A 25425-nucleotide genomic window follows, 5' to 3' on the forward strand; every position below is an offset into this window, starting at 1 on the left:
AGCACTACACATGAGCCTATGAGCTTTCTTTGCATCTAACCGAGCCACATGCACCTCGAGCACACGATGTTGTTCCTCAAGACGCTATAATACTTCCATACGTCAGTGCACGTTAAAGAACCCCAGGTGGTCGAAATTTCCGGAGCCCTTCACTACAGCGTCTCTCATAGCCTCAGTCGCTTTGGGACGTTAAACCCCATAAACCAAACCAAACCAACTTCCATACGACTTCCATACTCTCCGAGGCCGCAAGAGGCAGGCTGGAGGCAGGAGGCAGCAGGTAAACGGTTGCGCTGAACCGGGCGAAGACGGCTTCCCGAGGCCTGGTCACCCGGGTTCACAGAAGCCGTTCAGCCGCATCCCTGCCTGTTCGTCGCTCATGCTCTTCTTCTCGCGCCGTTCGAACCGCCACGCTCCGTGCCTGCGTTCTTTTCCTCTTTGCCGAGCGAGGGCGAAACAGCCGCTAGTACTGCAGGGGTGCTGGTGTCTTGACTATATGGTAATCGTACACATCGGTTACTTGGGTTCCAGCCGCAGGTGTTAGCAAGAGTGCAGAGATTGCGTTCATTTTGGTTCCCGGCAAAACCTTTTAGGCTGAAATGTTGGTTTCACTGGTAGCTTTCGGATTGCATTGATATGAACAGTGTGAATTACTAAGCTCTGATTGACATAACTGCAAGAATAAGTGATGGCCTTCCTACTTGTGACTTGCTCTTACGGTAGCTAGGATACCCAGAGATGGAAGACCCGCCGACGTTACAATCTGCCGCAAAAATCAAACAGTAGCTCACATCAATTGCTGAAACCGAACTACTGACGACAAATTAAAAACTACCTATGTGTTAGGAGGACGTGATTATTGACGAGAACGGGGCAAGAAATTCTATACTGCAAGAAATTCAGCCATGGTACCTGTTATATAAAGGTATCTAGCACTGCGTTCAGCAGGTCATCAGCGTTGGGCGTCGTGAAATGGCAAAGCTTTAGCGAGGTTCGCAATGATTTTTTACACAATAAAAACCCGAAAACCATTCCTTCATTTGCAGTTGCGTCCTTCTTGCTAAGCTTCGAAAGCGTTACTGGTGATTTCAATCGTGTTCATCGGATGTCAGAAGGGGAAGTACGAGGCCCTTGGCTTCGCGCAGTATCGGACTCTGATGAAGGTACGAAGTGAGTGTGAGCGGGTGTTGCGACCGCTCTGGGCGACGTCCAGTGGTCGGACGGGAATGCCGGGCTTGCCGGGACCCTGGAAGCGCGTATACTACGAGGTGCGCCTCGTGGAAGCCGCGACTTGCTGGCGTGCGTCAAGGCCGTGAACAGTAGTACCGAGCAGCCCAGCAGGAAGAGGGCGCCTAGAACCAATGCAAAGCTGAAAGGATTGGAGGAACAGTTTCATCGCCGCAGAATAGCACCAAAAATACGGGACACAGGAAAGACACTGGATACGCACGCTAACTGAGCTAGCAAATGGCGTTTACTCGGGACACCACACCTAAAAATGGATCCTTGGGACCCGAAGAAAGAAAACCAAGAAAACTTACAAAAGCAAAGAAAATGAATCCTCACGAGCAGTTTGTTTTATGAAGCAGTGCAACAGAAGGGGCCCTTGACATATCTACGCTCACACTTTTTTATGTAACGCACTTCAGTATCTCTCGCTATATTGTTACCAAAATCCAAAGCGAAAATCAGTTTTCCCAGATTCTGGCAAAAATAGTGAGATGGCTTCCAGTGGCCAGTTGTATGAGCTTGTGGCGACGATCGCGACGGCTTTTTACGTTCCCTTAAGAGTGATTTCACGCCTCACGCTTCTTGGCCCATGCAGTACATACAATAACATCGAAAGTGTCATGCAAATCCGTCAACTTCCCAACACATGCGTCGAAGAATGCGGCTATTAAACGGTAGCGGATTGCGTGTTTTTTAGCTCTGAAATTTGTTTGCGTCTGGTTGTGCTAGACGAGTTTGATGTCTACTTGAGTCTTATGTTTAATGTTCCGTTCCTTCCCAGAAACCGTGTGCCCTATAAAAAAATTTGCTCTGCCTTCTCAAGGTGTCTGACTGCCTTCTTTCCATAAGATGGGAAAGACGTAACCTTATAGTAATGATGGTTTCTGCAGCTTTCCTGCTGGATCTGACAGCTTCGAATTCATGCGACTTCACCAACTGGGCCAGTGAATAGTGGATATTTGTGTAAAGTAGAAAATCACAATGTGGGATGTGAAATCTATTAAGTTATCCCGACATCCACTCACTCGTAGTGCTTCAGGTACCAAGCTCGCCGTCGTCCCCTGCAGGACGGGACACAGGAGGAGAGTCCACGCATGCAAGCCGGCCTCGGTAGCACACCGGCACGAGGCTTCTTGGGCAGAGGAAACCTGTAGAGAGTTTTTGTCGGTTCGGACTTCACAACAGGTTGAGGAGCGGCCGCCGTGCCATCCACAGGTGTGGTACCCGAGTGTGGTGCGGCATTCTCGGATAACTCCTGTAAAGAGGCCTTGGAGCCCTTGAACGCCCTGTTGCCTCGGCGTTGAGGCATGTTTTCGCCTAGCACTCGGCCAAGCGAAGACAGCAGGTGGCTGGTGTTTGGCCAGAAGGTAGTTCCGACAGGTGCTGTGCTCCCAGGTGGATTCCGGCCGTTACTTCCTGGTGATGTTTGAACCAAAACTGCGCTATCTCTGTCGCACGCAGAAATGTACACATTGTGTCCTCATCTTTGTCTTCCGCTAGAATACACCGCGGAATCTAACCAAAATGTCGTTCAAAAGTCTGCAGACACGGGGGTGATTTGTTTTCGTCGTCTTGCTTAACGTATATGCTCCATGGGTACTTGAACATGTGTTGGTGAAAAGTTTGTTTGCTAGCGCTTTATGTAATTACATTAAGGTGGCAGGAAAACCGAAGAAGTAAAGAATGAGATTTAGCCGTGACCTGCTACTATAAGAGCCGAGAAGCAAAGAACACTGAAAGGGAAATGTTAGGCGGTTCAATGTTGCATTGGGCATGCAGCTACATATCAGTCCCTTTTGTCAAACTGATCATTTTCTTATCAACGAGGGATTGCCCATTGGCTCACCCTGGTACTTGTCGTGGTAGCCAAAAAATTGAAGTCCTATGCTTTACTTCTGATTTCTTCTCTGCATCATTGACAATGTAGAAAATTCAGTAATGATGGTTGAGCTTGAAACATTGACGTGAATTTGCTGTAAAAAGTGACTTTTAACTAACCAAGTGTACCAGCCACCTACCAAAGGCACGAAATAAGTGCTTGGCCGCATCGTTTGCGGCGAGGTCGGAAAAAAATCATAACAGACAAAACTTCAGCCAGGCCTTCGGAAAAAGACTTAGCTCATAAGATAATGTAGACCACCCAATAGGCTGACATAGCGCACTCTTCTCTAGTAGTAGAATACCGGAGTGGGGATTACGAAGAACAAGGTACAGGGGTTTCGGTTGCAGTACTATTAATAATAACATTTTGATCTCAACGGCCTTCGATCTTAGATCTAAAATTGCTGTGATAAGCGGCTAAATAGATTTTCTTATTGTTTATTGCAAATTGCCGCTTAATGTTGTTGTTGTTGTTGTTGCCTTAATGTGGAACGATTCCCTGCCTTCTTCCTTCTCAATGGGTGTGGTCTATCAGTGACATATATTTTGCTTGGTTTACTCTAGGCATAAGTCATTATAGCAAAGACCACCCGAAAGAGGTCGAAAAAAAGTGACAGACGATGTAATATAACCATAAAGGAGGTCACTTCTATTCGGTTATCCCCAAGACGCTATTTCACTAGCCAAGCTATATTATTATTTTTTGCATGTTGCTCTGCAGCGTATGACTTTCCCCTATAAAATGAGCTTTCGTGATAATTCAGAGAGATCAAAATTTTTTTTTTCATGCGGTTGGCATCTCACGGTTTCAAACTGCGTAATATAGAAGTGCACTTAAATTACTGCTGACAAAGTACTGTATTTTACATTTCCAGTTTACTCCTCTTTGTCGACTTGTTTTGAGCGTATTTGCTTATGCACGGTGATCAACAGGTTAAAACTTGGTCGTGTCGTTTTATTAATTTCTTTTGCCCAATAGCCGCGAACCTTACGAAGAGAAGAGCCGATATTGGAAATGCATCAGACACTGCGAGCGGTTTCTTGCAACGTGATCAGGTTTCAAAATAAAATTTTATATTCTTGATTTACAGCAGCCGCTTATGAGATAAGGCCAGAAAAATATAAATGAAGCGAGAACGCGTGTGGTTAATGGTACATTAATATTGTTCAGATAATGCTGTCCCAACGTATTTGTTGACTGTTGGCCATCTTTTTCTTTAATTTTGGTTACACTAAAGGACCATAAAAACTGAGAATTAGTTAGTTTAGTTTATAGGGTTTAACGTCCCAAAGGTTTGCTCACATGAACCTAAATTTTATTGGTTTATGAGCTTTAAGGTCTCAAGGCAACTCAGGTTATGGGGGACGCCGTAGTAGAGGGCTACTGGCAATTTGAAATGCCAGTGGCTGTTTGTCGTGCACTGAGGTCGCATGGCACACGGGCCTCTAGCATTTCGCCGCCATCGACACGAGATCGCTGCGGCCGGTATCGAACCAGCGTGTTTCGAGTCAACAGACGAACACCATAACTACTAAGCCATCACGGCGGCTTCCTAAATTTGGATATTTGTTGCTCTAATTTTATAAATGCGTACTAATTCTTCCATTCTTTCGAGCACAAGGGTTAGATGGCTGGTCCGTGAAACTGCATTCCATCATTGAGATACAGTTGATACGGATGATGGAAAAGATGCTCTCTAGAAAGAAAACGCCGTCGAGAAAAGTGAAAATTGCACTTGAATAATAAAAGATTTAAACCCTCTAAAAAGGTCTTTTTTTCATGTATGACTCGCGTTGAAACTACGGAACTGCAGTTTTGAAAGCAGTAACTATAACGGTATCATTCTGCAGAAAATCCGGTGGTGGCCGCTGACGTTGTGAACAAAAACTTTAGATTGGTCGTGAAGGTGGCTACGTCACACGTGAATCAGCGGATATAAAAAGTTGTTAAAATTTTCGAAAGCTGGTTAATATATGATCCCAACATGATTCAAACGTCTTGAGGACATGTACAAGGTAAATGAATTGCGCTAAAAAAAAAACGAGGTAATTTGTCGGCAATCAAACCTCAGACCATCAGGTTGGGAGTCAGACACAATACCAAGACATGCTAGTTTAGCTTGGTTAAAGCGAATTATAGTTAAGTCGTGTGGCCTTTCACATAATATGGCAACAGAAGCCTACGCCAGGGCTCATCAATGCTGTCGCGTCATACCGTGAAAGGTGGAGCTTCTGTATCCCAAATTTTTCTTCGAAAATGCATAAATTGTACGAGGATCGCTCTTTCTTGTGCAATGAACTGATATTAATAAAAATGATCTAATACCAAAGTTGCTCGATGTAGGCGAAATTCTAGAGACCCGTGTATTGTGCGATGTAAGTGCACGTTAAAGAAACCCCAGATGGTCGAAATTTCCGGAGCCCTTCCCTATGGCGTCTCCCATAGCCTAAGTCGCTTTGGGACGTTAAACTCCAATAACAAAATGATCAAAGTTGGAAACAATACGTTCAAAAAAGAATATAGAAATCCGCGTGTCCAGTCACTTCAATATGTCCCGAGTCCTATTAACAAGCCAGTGTTTCAGGCCGTGTAGAGTGACTTCTAGGCAAACCGTGTGCGACTCAGCTGCCTAAGGTATTCGCCGGTAGGCAGTGATTTTGTGTCCGCATAGATGCAGTCAACAATTATCCCTGCGATATAGTTCAGCTTTCGTGCTGGTTAAAGCAAGTAAAATGAAGTTCCTTGTACCGTGTGTGCCCGTTTTAACATCAGTGATTGGAGTCGCATTGCAACTGGAACCTCAGGCGAATTGGCCATTGATTTGTACAAAACAATCCTATGGGTCTGGCTGATAAACAGGCCGAATTATGTTACCATGCGGTAGAAATTATCCGCAGTCTTTCTTTTTCGGCGCCCAACATAGCCTGAGTTGCTTTGGGACTCTAAATCCCCCCAAAAATTTAATAACCAAGGAAATAAGTTAGGCGACTGCTGGGCGAAGTGTTGCACAGCGCAGGGCGAGACCCAATAATGAGACTAGCGCGGCCCTGCAGCCTCTATTGACCACTTCACAATGAATTGCTCGGTTGCTGGCGCCTCTGGTAGTTGGAAGATTTCCACTGAAAGTCGGTTCTGCAATGCTAACTACGGAATATGTCGACTCCATTTCTCTACCAACCCTTACACGCTGCTACGGCGTTTAGAAATGACCCTGAGGTGCAGCCATTGACATCCAACGCTGAATAGCAAGTAGTGCGATATCACGGAGCATTGGGAGCTCAGGGGGACCAAGCCATTCAGGAAAACAAGAGGAATGGGGCTCTAAAGAAAGACTGGCAGGGAGCTTTTAAAAGCACGTCCGCTTTCGGTTTCTTTCTGCGTTTTCTCGCGAGTGTGCATAGGAGCTACACGGTCTTGAAGACGGGTGGAAGTTATACGAGACGACTGCCATTACTTTCATAACCCTAATCCTTATCCCATCTTATATATGGTCTGTCAAGAGTTTAAAGCACATGCTTGTGGAGAACAATATTTTGGGGTAAAATCTACTTGCCACCTGAATATTAACACTTCAAGCACTTGCTCACAGTTAACCTTCAACTAAGATTGCTATTAAAACTCAGTGATGAGAAGTCAGGCAATACAGGATCCACTAAACATAAAGAGAGGAATTTCATTGCTTGGCATCCAAGAGAGGTTAAAAAATATTGCTTCGTGGGTCAGCTGAAAACGCTGATGCGCGATCTTAATACCTTTACCGGGCTACAAGAAAGCATGAAACGATGCGGATACCAGAAAATTTCATCGACTAAATCTAGCCGGCACAACGTACCTTATTACAACAAACTCTCGCATTTATTGAGCAACTGCCGTGCCACCGTTCCACCAAGCATCTGTGCGACAGTTCTTAGTAGTTCTGGCGATCAGTCGAACACGCATGCTTAAAAATCTAACCAGTAGTTTCGTGTCCAAAGTGCAAAATTCTTACTTGGATGAATAATACACGTATTGTCAACGTCGTACGCAGCTCACAGTTAAACAATGCCTACCAAGTAATCTGAGGAACATCGATATTCATGTCACACAGACGGCATAGGACTACTTGAAAATTTAAATAAAAATTCAAGATCTCAGCATCATTTCCCGGCGCTACTTTGTAAGAGTATCGCGTTTTTTTTTAGACCGATAGCAATATTCAGTACCGAAACTAGAGTTTGAGTCGTCACCTTCGGACTCAGCGATATCATGGCAGCTCCACGGGGGCCAGCCCTCTTTATATATAGAAACATAAAATGAAGAAGGAGAAAGAATTTTTTGAAAAATTATTCCCAGTATTAGTTTCCTTTTAATTAGTTTTTCTTACGAACCATTGCTACAGGCATCCATTTTCGTAAGTTATGAAACCTACATTGCGATTTCCTTTCAGAGCTATCCTGCCCTTGTGACGGACGAGAAGAGGCTGCGCTTTTTTTATTTACTTATGAAAAGCTTATACAAGTGTGTCAGACTTATCTCGTTTTGCTCACTGCATGTTTTTGTGGCCTCTAAAAAAAAAGCTGTAAGAATGAGAGTTGAGGTTTGATGCCCCAGCGGCTAGCGCCGACAAAGGAGAGAACGAAGAAAGAAGCCGAAGCTAACGAAGTTCGGGTTTGCGCTTCCGAACGCTGGCCTGCTGAGCTGCATTGCTGGAAAAAGGACTGTGTCCGTCCATACTAACTGTGCGCGTCGCCCCATTACAAAGTCAAATAAGCAGAAAACACGCTCTTCACTGCTAGTACGACTGTTACAGAACAGCGCTGGTGGATGGCCTCTGTTTTTAATTTGCCTTCCTTTTAAGATTTAAAAATTACTGCGACTTTTCCTGCGCACACGAATGGTCACTTCTGCCGTATAGATGGCGCTGACTCGTAACAAACAATTTGGAATATAAACACTTTATGGAGTTCGGCCCTCACTCTAATAATATTTATCATAGAGATTTTTGGATCATCACTTGCTTAAAATACCATATCAACCACCACAATAACATATCAAGCATTTGGGAGCAAAACTCTCTCTACTTATCGGCCTCACATATTACAACCGCAATATTCTACTACGAAAGGTTATGCTGGTCATTTATAGCACCCTCTTGCACTCAAGGAAATGCACTTAAGTTCGTTTGGGCGCCTTCAACAAAGAAAAATATACAACAGCTCCATGTAGTGCAAATGTACGTAGTCGTTCTCACTCACGTGGACTATTTGTAAAATAAAACGTGATGACTATTATGACGAAATTTGAAAACCGATTAAGTAACCTTTATAAACAGGAAATAAAGCATGAAGGTACATTCATAGCCCAGTTAACGATCCTACAAAGCAACACCCCCAACCATACCTCCCGTTAAAGCGAATACTGGCATGTAAAAACCACACAACGTAGGGTCTAGGAAGAGCGCAGGGTCATTTGCCGAGAATATTAAATAAACTAACCAGTGGAAACACGCAGCTAGAAATATACACATTTAATGAACTAAGAAAATATTACATGTCCGAATGATCATTTCTGTCTTTGATTGTCAGTGAGTGTCCGAAATGAAACTCTGTTTTTCTCCTTGTTACCGCTTGATTTTGTTCTCAACCTAGTTGCCTTTTCGTTAACTTTTTTCACCATACTCCGACTGACTAAGTTTGCTTTAGTGTTCTTAAATCTTGCTTCAGCATTATTGTATATGTATTAAAGTTTTTTTCCATCAGATGAGTGAATTGTAATTATGGCTGTTTCCTCTTGCCTGACTCGACTATAATTTTGTATGCATTTTTGTTACTTTGACTGGATCAGTGAATTTATTTTGACATTTTTTCCTTCCTCATATCAAGATAATTCAATGTCTTATCTAGTCTCGGAGAGCGCAATTCCATTTATAAGGGTGTACCGTGTAATGTATAATATATTGTTTTGTATTTTTTTTAAACAAGCGATGCCGCTGTGTCCCTTTCTAGTGCATGGGGCCTGCGGCTCTGTGAAGCTGTCATTCGTAAATAATAAAGACCTTCTTATTTACAATATAATCTTCTGGGGTGAGCATCGCATCAGAGAAATCAAGAAGTGCTTTTTTGTTGCCCTCGAACATACGGCCCTGGAAAGTTTGGGTCGGTCACGTTTCTCATCATCTGTTACTACGCCTTCCTAATAGTATGCAGATTTTGTTTCCTCATTCATTTCTGTGCTTTCTTGCCTACCGTTGCTTTCATTTCTAGTTACCTGCTTCACTGTGCGCACCGCACTGCTCTCATAACTAAGAAGGAATGATACATGTTCTATCCATGCAAACTCGGAGACACCTGTAAACATGAAAGCAGTACTGTGCGCACCGCACTGCTTTCATGTTTGCAGGTATCTCTGAGTTTGCATACAAAGAACATGTATCATTCCTTCTTAGTTATGAACTCGGAACTTGGCGAAAGTTCTTAGAGGTCCACAAGTAATAAGGGAGTAATTACTCATCGACGTCCACCCAAGCGCAGCCATACGGCTACAAAGGAAAGCTATACAGCTTTCACAGAAACTTCGTAGTTAAAGAAAAATTCGTCCTGGTCCGGGGATCGAACCCGGGACCACCGCTTCACTGGAGCAGTCGCTCTACCGATTGAACTAACCGGGACGGCAAGCTTATGGTAGGGTGAGAGCGAATTGATCCATAACTCAAAGTGGGAACAGTGTTGGTCAAATGTTTAGGGGAATCCACCAAGGTGGAGTAGGCCAACACTGACCACCACTGACCAACACTAAACATTTGACCAACACTGTTCCCACTTTGCGTTATTGATCAATTCGCTCTCGCCCTACCCATAAGCTTGCCGTCCTGGTCAGCTCAATTGTTAGAACGACTGCTCCGGTGAAGCGGTGGTCCCGGGTTCGAACCCCGGACCAAGACGAATTTTTCTTTAACTGGGAAGTTTCTGAGAAAGCTGTATAGCTTTCCTTTGTAGCCGTATGGCTGCGCTTGGGTGGACGTCAATGAGTAATTACTCCCCTATTACAAACTTACTGCACCTTTGGGGGTTCCCCTAAACATTTGACCAGGTCCACAAGTCTCATTTGTGGTTGCTTTCTTGTGCTTCAGCGGGAAAAATAAAAGAAAGAAAATATAATACACTCTCTTTGTGTAGAAGATTATCGAGTCTTTTCTCTCATGACATTCGAAAAAGCCTATGTGCCTGAAAGGAGCTCAAACAGAACGTGATATTTATCTTTTCGGCGATGGTAAGTAGGGCAACCGCTGGGAGACATCCTTGATCAGCCTACTCCCGTTGTAGTGAGTTGCGTGACTCCCAAACGCACAGAACGTATTTCGCAAGGGAAATACACTACATCTGTGTCTGCAACCCTTTGTCCGAACAAAGCTGTACCTATTTCGCGTGCCGCCTTTGTTTCTCAGACAGCATGTAGCTTCACTACGCCTACACTATTTCACAATGGGGTCGGCGGTGAGGTACAAACAACGACAGCAACTATAGAGTCGGTGCACCGCGAAGCTCTGTAATTCGGCTGACACTGCACACTGCGGAATGAAGCAACACCGCGCATTGCTCGGTGCTCTGCTGGGGCATTTCTTCTTGCGACACCGAAAAGAGGGTAGGTGTAAGCAAAAGACCAAGGTAGAAAGCTTGGTAGAGTTGACGTTGGGCTCGAAGAGGCTATTAGCAGGCCTCACTGCAAAGGGTTTTCCAAACTGTCCTGTCATTGACTTGGCCTCTGAATGAGAGAAACTATGCTGGACTTGTGTCCTGTTATTGGTGTCAAAGACCTCCCACCACTCTCCCGACTGGCGGTCAGTCCACTGAAAACGGTCCGCCGAAAGGCCAAAGATACAGGAAAAAGAGAGGCATTCAGATGTAAGAAAAAATATAGAAAACGAGCTCTTTGAAGTCTCATATCGTGACTAGAGCTCTGTTTATGTGGAAAGGCTGACCATTTTCTTGGTTATGCTTTGTAGTGCTGAAAGAGTCCCTGGCCAAATTTCATGGTGCTAGTAGACACTAACAAAGACAGCACCCAATACATTATCCTCTCTCGCATATGCTGTTCCATACTCAGCAAAAAAATACTAATGAAAGGGTAACTGTCACGAGGAAAGACGAAAACAGTGTCCCCGCGTTTAACGACGGTTTATAAGGACCGCTCTGAGGCCACCTATATTTCGCGTTCAGGAGAATTCGAGCGACCTTCTATCACTTTTCGCAAGCGCCTCCTGGGAATACAAGCCACCTAGCGTCCCTGTTCAAGCCAAAAATAAAGCTGACGGAGAGTAAGCAAGCAAAGTCGACACATTCCTCTAAAAGTTCACTGCTTTTGCGGTGTCCACCTTGCAGTTTTGTGTGCTTCGAGTTCGGTACTATATAGTTCTTTTGCGGCCCCTCTGAGCAGCGGTCAGTATTCTCCAGACGCAATATTTATTGCTTGTCCTGCCTCTATAGGTCTGGTCAGGGAATTTGCCTTGGGCAATGGACGTTGTGCAAACTGAGACTTCAGACATTTTACGTAAGCACCGGAATGGCGTGCCTTAGGGACAGGTTTCATCTTCCAATTTCTTTGCTCGGTGTTGTGGCGCAAGGAACAATACAAGGACGAAAGCAGAAGCTGAGAGACAGGAGATCCTGACATAAAACAAGTACATGGAGGTTAGAAGCCTGTGTGAACGAACTGATGTCGCCTTTGTCGTTGGTTTCCCTTCTACCGAGGGCAGTCGAAACAGGGCAAAATTTATAGTGACACAGCGAGCTCATTGTAGCTAGGGTAGACTCACTATAGCTCGGTTAGGTCATAGCCACTTGGTCACTAATCATGCTTCACCCTAAGCTCCATGCTACCAGGAGCGGTGGGTGTAATTTATTTTTTTTCACAAGGTTGACAGGAACGCCTAAGGTTAACGCGCTATTTTCTTGCAGCCATAGGCCAGATTTTTTTGGTTGAATAGCCATATATAGGGTAACTCTATATACAGTGTATGGGGTAACTGTCTGAATTATTGTAAGGTTGTCGCGCACTGAATGGGGGTCGTTGTTTTTAATGATAAATATTTAGGCAGCGTTCAGCAAGGTGAGTGTACAAGCATTGGCCATAAATATCTGTGAGCAGCCTTTGCGTCTCAAATTTCAGTGAATTGTTAGATGTAACGATCTGAGAACTGCCTGCAGGTGGGGGACCTGTGCCTCTCAAAGAATGAAGGCACAAAAAAAGCAAACTAAATTAGAGTTTTCACATATCGTTGCGGCTGTTCGCGCTCGCAATGGTTTCTGTATGTTTGGCATTCAGTTTTCGGAAAAACGAAAGTACAAGAAAATCAGAATAGGCAAGAAGATGATAAGGAAGCTATAAACCTAATGACAAAAAACAGAGATATCATGAAAAAAATGTTTCCCTGCAGTGAAACACAATGCTCAAGTGTGTTTGGAAATCCAGCATTGTAGCCCAGGAGGATATTCTAGGTATTTGTGTTCAGGAGGCGCCATCCCGCTCTCCTCGCATGAAACTGATAAAAAAATGCCGCGACAAGCCGCTACAATGGATTTAAAAAGAAAACAGCTAGAATTTTCGAGGCATGAAAGCACGCCTTATTTTTATTGGTTTGGTTTGGTTTGGTTTTGTGGGGTTTAACGTCCCAAAGCGACTGAGGCTATGAGAGACGCCGTAGTGAAGGGCTCCGGAAATTTCGACCACCTGGGGTTCTTTAACGTGCACTGACATCGCACAGTACATGGGCCTCTAGAATTTCTCCTCCAAAGAAATTCTAGCCGCCGCGGCCGGGATCGAACCCGCGTCTTTCGGGTCAGCAGCCGAGCACCATAGCTACTGAGCCACCGCGGCGGCTTATTTTTATTGATACTAGTAGGCATGTGTAAGTGGTTACTGACAAACATGCCCAAATTAAATTTGACAATGGGCAAAAAGTTGCCGGGCAATAAATTCGAATTTTTATTATTGAGGCACTCTTAAAAGCAGCCAGTTTTGCGGAAAGTAGCCGCCAGCGGCAACCATGACGCCGACAGGTATTAGTAATGCGTCACAACGCTGACTCCACAATGCCACTTATGATATAGAGGTAAATTGGGTTGAGATTACGGCACGTATGCCACGTACGTCTAAATTTCGAGGCTCTAAGTCGAATAACGTTTTTATTTTATTAGCACCCTGAAATTAGCCTGTCGTAAGCGGCGTTTTCTTGCCGTGGCAACTTGGCGGCCAGTAACTTCGTATTAACAGGCCGCATCAAGGCTGTATGCTCGAAATGGGCCATTTCTTGGCTCTTCCGGAGTCATTGTATTTGGCGTCACATAATCCTCGATGCGGGCTACATTAAATGTACATGTCTCGTACGTGGAACCCCGATCGTGGCTTGATCGTTTTTGTTCCATATTTTTTTTAAAGAACACTTCTAAGCTACGTGTACTGGGCGACGTAGTGCACGTTAAAAAACCCCAGGTGGTCGAAATATCCAGAACCCTTCACTACAGCGTCCCTCATATCCTGAGTCGCTTTGGGAGGCTAAACGCCCACAAACCACAAACCAAACCTCTACGCTTCAACATGTTGTTTAAGGTTTAGCTTTTCACTTTGTGCGCCTCAAGGGTTGTATACGAAATATGAGCTCTCTTCCTTCAGTAAAGCCCAAATTTTTTACGAGAAATTCGAGCACAGTCGGACTCGCAGAATACATGACCAGACTTACACAATCTTTCTGACTTAGAGAGGCACGAGTTTAACTTCCAGACCACCAGCAAACAGAGAGAAGAGTCGAGCACACGCACGCAGTGCACACTCCCACATTATTCTCTTTCCGCTGCAGTTTTCTAGTCGCGTCCGTCCTATGTGCTAGCGCCGTATTGTCATGAGAGCAAGGGCAATGTCCCGAAAGATATTCATCCTGCTATTTATTTCACTATGTCTCGCTATTCTGGACAGAGTGAAAGCCCCTGCACACTGATGACCTGAACGTAGAATCAAGTGTCAAGAGGAATATAGCGCTAAAGCTGCTGCTGTCATTGAGAATAAAACAGCCACGCTGTAGGGACCCTTCTATTCGATTTCGCATAACAACGGCAAAAGTTCACAATGCTAAGAAAGCTGAGAAACCGAAGAGCTTCACTTGCGTCCACGTGTGGCGCACCCTATATTATATATGATGAAGAGACGAACAGCGAGGAAAGTGCGCACTGTGGCGCTTACAAATGGGCCCGCAGGTCACGGTCTCACCAGCAGGCAGATGCATCTGAAGCATCTTCCCCAATTTTGTTCACGGTCTTCCCACTGCTCCGTCCTATTTTTACACTCCTCCCGCGTATTTTACTTTATCACATTTACCATGCCACTCTCGCCTGTCTGGCGTAGCAAGCCCCTGCGTGTCAACTTTCCTTTACCATTCTTGATTTGTTAGCCACGCGTGCAGAGATGTTTGTTGGGAATGCATGTTGAGAGTGATAGCTAGACTTTGTGCTGCGTGGTTGGTGCAACAGAAATACGATACAGCTACGAGAAACCATCCAGTTTTCGTTTGCTGGCATGGTTTAGCGAGGAATTCTGTATGGATGCTATCGACGCAAACGGTCGATGGTAATCCCGCACAATGTTGAGAGGCATGCAGCAGTTCGTGGAGGAATGTTACAACATGTGACACGTGTTGGAGCATCTATTGAATTCAAACTTTAGAATTTCGTTTCATGTGACATTGTCAGTTTATAGACGTTATAATGAACAACAACATCAAAAACTTGTGGAATAACTCAATACATATTTCACAAATAACTCGACTTTCTACGGCGAGCTGCCGCTTAGTCGATGGACCTCTGATACCTAAGCATTGAAATTTTCAGTGTAAATTAAAAATAACAACTTCATATCAATAGGCCATGCTCAAATTTGGAAATTAGGTTATAGCCAAACAATTTTGGTATCACAGACACATGCGCCGCATGTAACTGCATATATCTACTAGTTACGCACGATGATAAACGAAAATTAAACAAATGTTGGATTTAGGGACTCGGTCACACAATGGGATAATTGGAATAAATGGCCAATTTGTGCATTTTTAAGCATTGCTTCTTGACCTAGGACACAGTTCTTCGAGTGCAGACCGCAAGGCTGCACATCTTTCCTAAGTACCGAGTACTGCCTGTTTGCGTACTATCGTCACTTACTTAGGGCCGTTACTTAAGTATGCTTTTCCATTGCATCTAAAGAAGCTTACGAAAAAAAACATGCATAAGAGTCAGAAAAAAATTGCTCTTTTCAGGCACTGCGCAAGTTCAGCTCCAAAGACACCGTAGGAAAACAAGGAAAACAAGGAATTCCCTAGGAAAACAAGGAATTCTTCCGTAGAAAAGCGTAATCGGCGTTAAAACCGAAAATTGCGTTAAGAAAAAAAATAGCAAAGAAGTCCTCCGAATTCTCTATAAGCCCAACTTCTACTTTTAGCATACTGTCTGTTAGCAACTTAAGCGTATAGAATAAGTTCAAAAGCCACGACTCGTCTTTTCTTTGGAATAAATTTTTCCACACCTGTAAAAAGGGTACATCTTATTGCATTATTTTTTTCCAACGGCTGTTCTTGTTTCTTACTGCGTAGAGGCGATAGGAAGTTTTAATTTATTATACACCTATTGCAGCACTGCAGCAAACAAGCTGAAATGCAGTGAGGAGCGCAACCTTGTAATCATGAGCTGGTGGAATGCACTGCATTTTATTTGGCACACCTCGGCAAAAACTTCAAGCCTGGCGCCGATGGGTACGCCTTTTAATTATGCATGCTGTCTAACAAACCATTCGCTTTCAGAACTCAGTTCGTTAGTTCTCTCATTAACAACCTTACTTCTCTGTAGCGTCAGGAAGACTGGAGTTTCGAGGCGGACTGCTGACCTAGAGCTCAATTATTCGAGCAAATATGGAAGCCGGTCGCAGTGGTTAAGGCAATGATTACTGGAGCTAGGTGCCTTGAACTCTGGCAGATAATGGCCATTAGGTTACTTTATAATCTCTAAACTAAGACTAGAAGGCATGGTTACGAAGGCGTTCTAGTTAATGAGGCCACAGGACGAGTCACAGCACTTCCATTCAATAACTTCTTACCTTTTTATATTTAGGTCTGTATGTTGCGCAGGAACAAGCTGGGAAATAGAGAAGGTTTGAACAAAGAGTTCTTGTTGGTTGCATACTTATCTCCGTTAGGTAGGCCTCTAGTGAATGGTTAGGCAGTTTGTGTGCAGTCGACACGTGTACGATAATTTCTAGTGTCTGTCTTGAGCTGCGCACTGGTTGTGTGCGAATAGAATGTTTTTTTTTTTTTTTTTTGGGGGGGGGGGGGGGGGGGGGGGGAACGTGAGCACAGACTTCATCGCTGCTGCGCTGAAACTGTTCGTATGTGTCATGAGAGTATCGCTGTGTTAGTACTGTGTTACATGAAAAATGAGCCATCAGTACCACTTACATGTCAACACTTACTTCTGAAGGCATTCAAATACTAACAAAGAAAATAACTCGCAGGTGCCGAATATGACAACGGTTCTGGATTTCAATAAGAGTAGCAAATTGATGATCGCCTTGTGAATTCGTCATGCTAAGAAAGAAAATTAGGTGAAACATGGAATAAGTATGGTATGGTTTGCTGGTGTGAGAGGCGTGGTTTACTCCAGTAACCGTTTTTTAAGGCGAAAGCCTTTAATTCCCCATCGTTCTTAACAGAAGGTTGTCAGCAGAGGTATCACGCTTTTTCTAGTCAGACCAGGAAAAAAATCCTTGTACGTACACGATGAGATTCGAACCACCATCTTTCAGTTCCGCACCTCCTGTTCTTTCTTGATGCCCTAGCTCCTCTGACTTTCCTCAACCTTTTTCGCCGGAAGACCTCAGCGTGCGTTATGCATGAAGTTAAAGGAGAAATACTGGCACCACTTTCAGTGCAGTGGGTAAGGTGAGCAGACAAAGGCCGCAAGTCAAACTGCCATGAATCATTCGCGAAAAAAGGACGAGCCTTTTCCGCACTGCTGGCTCCGCGTACCGTGGACGCGGATGACAGGCCCTGTAGGAAAAAAAAAGTGTGCCTGATTAATGGTGGCACAGGCCGGAATTGCCGCCTTCTGCCGCCGCTCCCATTCACAGGAAAATTCCATTAGTGAAGCCGACCACACCAAACGTTGGCATGTTGTTTCCTTCTTCAGCTCTCTAGTCTTAATCAGCTCTTTATAAAAAAATAACCTATCGTTGCACTTGCGCTGCTATTGTTGCATAACGCGGAAGTAAACCGACATTTTGGCCCCACTGCAGCAAAAAGCTTGCAATAGCAATGAGAGCGCAGTTTGTTAATTATGCTGTATTATCACATGGCGTTTCATGCGGGGATAATATTGAGGAGCAAAACTCAAACATTCAAGCAACCTGCGGATATAACTATGTCGGACAGAGCAAAGAAATAATATAATCGGGTTTGCTTCTACCAATGCGTTCCCCGCTGTTTCTATCACGCCTTAATTAATAACGTATCAGGTGTATTCTGTACGTCATAATTATGGTGTCTAACCATCGCATAAAAAACTTAAAAAAAGGTACAACAAACTTCCGCGTTTTCTAACAGAATGAAAATTACCATTACAAAAAAGATTTTTGGACTGCAGATTCCCGTCTTGCGACATTCGTATCTAACCATCCGCATTAAACTCACTAAAATACTCGTTGTGTATAGCTCTCATCCTCCGTTGTGATAAAGTGGCTAGACGTACTATTACACAGCAAAACTTGTGCTCCGTAGCAGCCGCATAATGATCGAGGTCGAAATCCGAAATGAGGTGCGAGTTAATGAGGAAATGAGTTAATGACCTAAAGTATGTCGAAATCAAAAAGCAGCAGATTACTAAGTCATGTCCCAAATTATGGAAGTAGCCCGGTCGAATAAAGTTTAATATATTATGTGCATCACAATAACCAGACAGCTTTTCTACTAACCCAATCATTTTGTATCATTATCATCGGCCCTGGTTGAGTGCCCTGCAGGACGAAAGCCTGTCCCATTGGTATAAATATCACCCTTTGATCTCAATTTTGGAGGGCATTAATTTCAAATTTTTATTATTAATTTTCTTACCACTTCTGACAACAGCTGTGCGACCCTCTGATACGTTTCCCTATCCTTATAATTTACTGTGCTGCCTTAGTAGATAACCTGTTACCTTCTCTGCCCATCACACCTCCCGCTAAACTTCGCTTATTCATCGTTACTTCCACTAAGCTACCCTTAGCGTGAGTTTGTTCTCTAATCCAAGCTCCTCTTTACTGTCTCTCATCTTTACCCATAAAGTGCTCACAGAAAACACTAATAATACTTCCTGAAATTCAGGAAACGCCAAAAGCTACGTAAAGGCGAGATCATGTGCTGTGAAATTTGAAAAAAAAATATATTTTTGATCTTGACCTGAAGGAAATTATGAATGTGAAGAGGCAGGTTTCCTGAGCTAGCAATTGAACTCGAAGCGCTCACAGAAATGTTGGTGTATCCCCCCAAACTTCTCAATCTCATCCGCCCACCTAACTTTCTGCCGTCCCCTGCTACGCTTGCCTTCCCTTGAAATCCATTCCGTTACCCTTAATGACCAACGGTTATCTTGCCTTCGCACTGCATGGCCTTCCCAAGCCCAATTTTTCCCCTTGATTGCGACTCGGATGTCCTCATCTCGAGTTTGTTCCCTCACCCACTCTGCCCGCTTCAGGTCTCTTAACGTTACAACTATCATTTTTCTTTCTATATAAATTTTCCTAACACCTTGCCCCACATCGAAAACTTATGCCACTTCCAACTGGCGCAAAACTCCAGTTTTATTGATTAAACAGTTTGCCATGTCCCCAAGTTATTAATACTAACTACACTACTCGCCATTAGGCTGTGATTTGTGGAGATGGTTAAATGATGATGATTCAGATTATGATTGCAATGCACATTAAGCGTACGCTATCAGTATAATGTGAAGGCGCTCTTGCACAAGTCGTCCGGACCTCCTACCTGCATATTGGTAGAAGGGCGTACCTTCTCTTTCACCCAGATTAAGATAACCGCACAAACATGGCAATGGAATTATATATGTGCGCGTGTGTTTCTTGGGCATGGGCCGTAGGTATGCCGCTTTTAGGTTGTAGCCGCTCCTCTAGCATTAATGTCTTACGCCTAGCAATTATGGCTCACGAATGTCCGCTGCACCCCGGTTTCCCCGGTTCTTACATAAATGTTTCATCGTGACTTGCGTTACAACTGAATCATTGCAATTTTATACTGTCATAATGCAGCTATCAAGAAAGTGGTATTTAAGATTATTTTGTTATCTACAACGAAAAGCACGCATAAATTCGCCGTTGCAAGCATGAACAATTTTAGCACCAGCATTTCACAGCGCCTGAGGTATCAAGAGTGCTTTGTCATCGCGTTCCCAAATTTAATCTGCAGGCTTTATTTGTTACGAGATTTTCTAAACTACAGCATATCACATATAATTGAAAAGTACATGGTAAAAGTTCCATATTGATCCTGCAGCATCAGGCGAGAATTTTATTGGCAAGCTGTGTCCATTGTGCGAGCAGCCAGCTTGGCCGTGCCTCGGCGTATTTATCATTACAGGAAAGTACACGAGAAAATAAATTTAATGCATTGGTCTCACACTGATATGATAAGATAAAGCGATACGCATCAGATTTGAAAGTCGCACCAGCAGTGATCAGCTGCGATGCAAAGACGCAATCAGTGATAAAGGTTATTCCATGCCAAAAGTACCCGAGTTAGCGCTCGACCCCTTCCGATCTTTTCCATAAAATCTAGGGCTCTTCATTGAGCTGCGTAAAGTAATTACTCTTAATAAACTTAGCGGAAAAATATCCTGGTTATGTGACAGTCTTTTGAATTTCTCAAAGGGGTACAAATGGTCTTACTAAAAAGTTTACAAAAATCAAATATTTCAGTTTTGCGCTTCAAAAGTTTTTAAAGATAATGCATATGCATTATGATTTTTTATCGCACATGAAACAAATTTTTAGCTCAAAGTTTTGTGTTGTTTCAGTTCTCTTTCGCGACATTGGTGAGCAACATAATTTGTTTCGGCCGTTCTCGAAAATATGTACTATCTCATTAAATAGTTTAATATTCAGTACAACAAAATATATTTCAAATACAAAATGCCCAACTTGAAAAATAGGCTGTTGCGTTGCGTTTTTGGCCATAAATTGCATAAAAATGCTTTCCTATTAAAACTGCTGTAGTGGGGTTAACGAAATGTAACCGAATATGATGGCTAGTTTGGTTGAAACTTTTTTTTATTTGGGCCCTTTTTTTTAATAAAAAAAAAATTTTGAATTCGAGCGCCGCACTTCAAGCCATGGTTGCCCCGTATGCCACTGCAATGCAGAGCACGGTCATGGAGCCGCTCAGAATCTGTGTTGGGTTTACACGAGGATTTGGGGGTTTATTGGGATTTAACGACCCAAAGCATCAGAGGCTATGAGGGACGCCGTAATGGAGAGCTCCGGAAATTTCGACCAGCTGGGATTCTTTAACGTGCACTGATACCGCACAGTACACACGGGCGTTTATAATTTCGCCTCCATCGAAATTCGGCCGCCGAGGCCGGAATCGAACCCGCGTCTCTCGGGTCAGCAGCCGAGCGCCGTAACCACTGAGCCACCGTGGCGGGGGGTTTACACGAGGAATGGTATGAAAGGGAAGCATCAAATGATTCGACGGGGCCTTAGCATTCTGCCTCTATCGAAATCCGACCGCCGGGGCCAGGATCGAACCCGAGTCTGTCGGGTCAACAGCTGAGCACCATAGCCACTGAGCCACCGCGGCGCCTAGTAGAAAAAGAGCGACTGTTGTGGCCTACATCTCGATCAGTGTTTACTAGTATCCGCGCCATAAAATGCATCGTAGCTTCACTGCGCTTGTGTATTATCAGAAAGTGATTCGCATCCTCGTTTTTTTACCAACCCTTTCGCTGTTTAGTCTTAAAAATGGGTTACTAGCGAAGTCACAAGTTGTTGATAACGCGAGGCGACTGAATGTTGAAGAGGCAGCAAACGATACTGGAATGAAAACGCCCTGTTCTACAGCGAATGTTCTTCGCTTCGTGGGTGTGCCAGCGGCACGCCAACACCGTCGTACGTCGCGTCACAAGGAACATAGCCTCATGCAGGTACCATTTCACCTATAGTCTAAATTAAGTCTAAATTCTAGCCGCAGGATAATCGAAATATGCTGGCTCATCTCCACGATGATTTTAAAATATGCAGATTTACTTGCTTGCATAGGTTCTTGTGTTGTCTCCATCCCCACTGTCGAAGCGACGAAGTAGCTGTCTTATATGCAGCGCATAGCCTACTAAATCCACCTTATTGCCTCTATCACAAGGCCACTTTTCCGCTTCCCAGCGATCGACCCATGCAGCGGTGGTGAAGACATAATTTCGTTTGCCTACGTCATGAGTACTCAGCCACTGCGACTAAGTCGTTGCGACGGCAGTCGTGCCGCTGTAGACCGATTTTAATTTTTCATTTCAGCCCGCTCACGCACAGGCTTCATTGCCAACACAGAGCCCCCTGGAGCACACTTATGTTTTTAAGGCGGAGCCCTTTAATGGTTCATACTGTCGTCCGTTAGCAGAGGGTGTCACACCTTTGGCAGCGTTTAACTCCTGTTAACTCGGTAACTAAAAAGGATAGGAAAAACGAATGGTTGTTGCAGATAGAGGAGGAAAAGCTGAACGTAGGAGCTACGTTTGATGACTGTAGAGTAGTTAGTGAATTAATTAGAGGCAAAAATGTCGAAATTGCGTTTAAATAGCGCGGACGTCGTTATAGCCACGGGAACAGTGTGACGTCGCATCCACCTCAAGTCGTCACGGCATAGTGAATATTGTCACAGAATAGTCGGAAAAAGGTCGAATTTGTGTCAGATTAGATAAAAAATGTGTAATTAAGCGTAATTAACACTTTAGATCCCCGAAAGATGCATAATTTGGGTATCGATATAGTCACGGGAACTGTGTGACATGACATCCACCGGAAGTCGTCATGGCATAGTGCCCTTGGCGTTCGCCTCTCAAAACTTTAGTTGCCCAAGTGTCCTCGCAATTTTTGCTATCGACCTTCATTGACCTGTTCTTGAAATAAACACCTTTACTATTGGGGGAGATGCGGTGTAGACGGGGTCTTGAAAGTGAGTTTTTAGCGAAATCTGGTAGCGCAACCTCCTCACATATGAATGCTTAGCCGAGCTGCAGGAACTCGGACTGGTCTCATTACGATCCACCGAGGCTAAAGCCGGCAAGGCACGAGTAGGCAAAGCCAGATTGCCATGTAGAAGCAAGTTGTTCGCGCTATTCGCCATAGCTTTCGCAGGCTTCGATTACGTAATTGACGGCGATGGAATTCTTGGCCAAAAAATTTGAAAGGCGTCATCAGCGATTCGTTTCAGAGTGTAGTTAAACTTTTCCGTATCGAACATGCACGAACTGAAACGCTTGGACAAGTCAGGAATGTCCTTGAAATAGTACTTATGTGTTGTAGTAGCTTGTCTGATCTTCTAAGCCCACAGCTGATGAAAACTTACAAGACAACAGTAGTCGTTTAGGCAGCTGTGACCGTGGACGCTAATATGAGAGATGCCAAATTATCACAATTCTAGACAAAGATTTTCCTTCTTTGCGTATAATAATAGGACTATAGTACCCTAGCAACAATTAAGCAACAAGACCCTGAATACATACTGCTTGTCGTTCACTTATCATCATGGAGTGCATTTTTGTATGCAACTGTTCTCTTTTGTGCATTTTCCATTTAGTAGATTGGCTTTATATCTGGAACGTTCATTCATACCGCCTAGGGGATATTTAGTGACCGGCGCTTGGAAAAATGCTTCAGTAACTAAGAGCACCAATGCTGAGTTGCTTAACTAAGTTTAACAGCTAAGTTTAACAGAACTAACCCAGTAAAATAGCTGCACTGCCTAATTATGCATTCGTGTGCAGTATTTTTTAGGTTCATAATTGAACTTTGCGATGCTTTTTTTCCCGCTGCGCTGAACTCGAGAGCGACGGGTACTGCAATCGTGGATGCGGCCTCTGTGATTATTTTTTTTTTTTTGCTTCGCTCGCTGCGACACATCCAGAACAGCCGCTCATCGATAAAGTCAAAATATTGCCAGTTCGCTATTGCCTCAAATGGCGATGCCTCTAGGGTCGTAAAAGAGTAGATTTATGTGCACAACGAGCTTCGGCCAAGCGCATTGGCCGCCGCACCAGACTTCAAGGCATGATTTCATGCAGCGTTGCGTATCCACAAGCTGTAGAGCAAAGCGTTTGCCCGTAGACGCAGCAGCTCTGCTCTAAAAAAACGAACGTAGTTACTTCCTCACATACACTGACTTCACCACACGTAAACGGGATGTCTTGTAATATTCCATAGCACGAAATGAAACCGAAATCTATAAATACGAGGACACTATCTGAAAACGCAGGCGACGTAGACTATCCACTCATGTGAGTGAACAAGCCATAGATGGAACATTGAAGCACTGCACCGAACTAGTGAGGCGCGACCGTAACTCCCGCTCTTGGCCGCCTCGTAAGGGGTAGTCAGGCATTTCGCGCACGTGCTCTGCAGTACACCACACCGTGACCGGGCATTTATTGCGTTCCACTAGGCAGGGCATCAACGGGGTCGTTATGGTCGCGCGTAGTCACGTCGTTAGAGTGCCACGCGTAAATAAATTACACCGCAGACTAGTACCGCAAATCCCCCTGTATAATGTGGGAAATTGGGTGTTCTACGTAACCTAAAGTAAGGATTAAAGTATCAGGTGGGATAAATAAATTGCTTTAAGACACCCAAAACGAATTTAATAGTAGTATTTTCTTACTCGTGACACTACGTATAACGGGAGGACATTACTTAAAACATGTATTTAACGATTCGGTCGCTTTGGGACGCTAAACCTACATAAACCATAAACCATAAGCGACAAGAGCCATGCATATTTTTGCGTTCTTTCTTCTAAACTTCTTGGTTGAAGTTCGAATATTACGTTTTCAAGGCTTCACTTCAAGGCTGAACATCGACTTAGTAGCTATACAGCGCATAAGAAAACGTTGCATGCAGCAGAAACGTCACAAAATGGTCCTACCCAGGTTGGCAAGCTATTGACTAACCGCAAATTAGTGCTCACAGCTGAGCAGCTCTTGAAAAAAGTTCCGCTCCTGGCATGACCTGGTTGTGGTCGAAAAGTAACAATGTGTACTCGCAGGAGAAGCCCTCATAACTTCGGCATCGACAGGCTTTTTATGCCTTTCGCGGTATGTCGCGCCCACTGTTTTCATTAGAGCCTGTTTGCTGGCGCTAAGCTCAAAGCCAGGGGACAAGTCGGATGTGATAACAAACTATCCGGTCAGCGCACTTCGAATATGAGCTGCTTCTTTTAATATTACTTTCCTCACGACGTATTTTTGTTATGTTAAGCGAAGAAAAAAGAAATGTTAATTGACACGCGTGATCCAAAGTGTGACTTGGTGTTGATATTCATCTAACAGGCATTCACAATCTCAAGAAGCCGGCTTCGGCGGAACCCCCATTGCTCTTGTAATATTCACAATACAGTCTTCATGTTAAACTGAACTGAAAGGCACAGACCTGATATTCAGTTTATTATTAGCTCATGACACAAAATACATAGAACAAACGCATCGCCAACACTCTAGCATATGAACAAAGTAAATTTAGTTTATTTGGCTTCTAGTTCTCTGCGCGTAAATTATATGTATTGGAAGTTTCAAGAGGAGCGTTAGAAAGTTCAGAAAAATTTGAATGCAAATTATAAATGCATTTAGCCAAGCACAACATGGAGGAAATGAGCATAAGCGGCTTTTCTTCCGAAGAGAATTGCAATAAATTAGTCTTATAGTGCCTCGCTCTAAACGAAGGCAAAAAGCTATTACACGCGGTATTTCGGGTTTTATGTAATCTAAATATCGCCTTTAAGAACTCAGAACACTTTATTATACGTGTACACACAGGGCGCGGACATTTATCTAATTTTAAATGATCACTCTGTAAAAAATTAAAGAAATGGGATGTTTTTTGGGGAAAATACTTGCACATCTTAGAAAATATTCCTCACGTATAAGTAGGCAGGCTTTAAAATTGCTGATGTTTTGTGTCTAGTGAAAAATGTAGTTTTTATACGTTTCAGGTGGTGTCGAACCATGCAAAAATTTACAAATAAATGACAGGAAGAAAAAATAATCAGTTCC

At 43.8% G+C, this 25425-nt stretch overlaps 1 pseudogene; it reads right to left on the minus strand.

Moving 5' to 3' along the window:
- Nucleotides 1-1076: 1076 nt before the first annotated feature.
- On the minus strand, nucleotides 1077-2539 carry LOC149340673 (uncharacterized; annotated as a pseudogene).
- Between the last annotated feature and the right edge of the window lie 22886 nt (nucleotides 2540-25425).

Source organism: Amblyomma mixtum, chromosome 6 (genome assembly GCF_055824585.1).
Source record: "Amblyomma mixtum isolate Tamu chromosome 6, ASM5582458v1, whole genome shotgun sequence".
NCBI lineage: Eukaryota > Metazoa > Arthropoda > Arachnida > Ixodida > Ixodidae > Amblyomma > Amblyomma mixtum.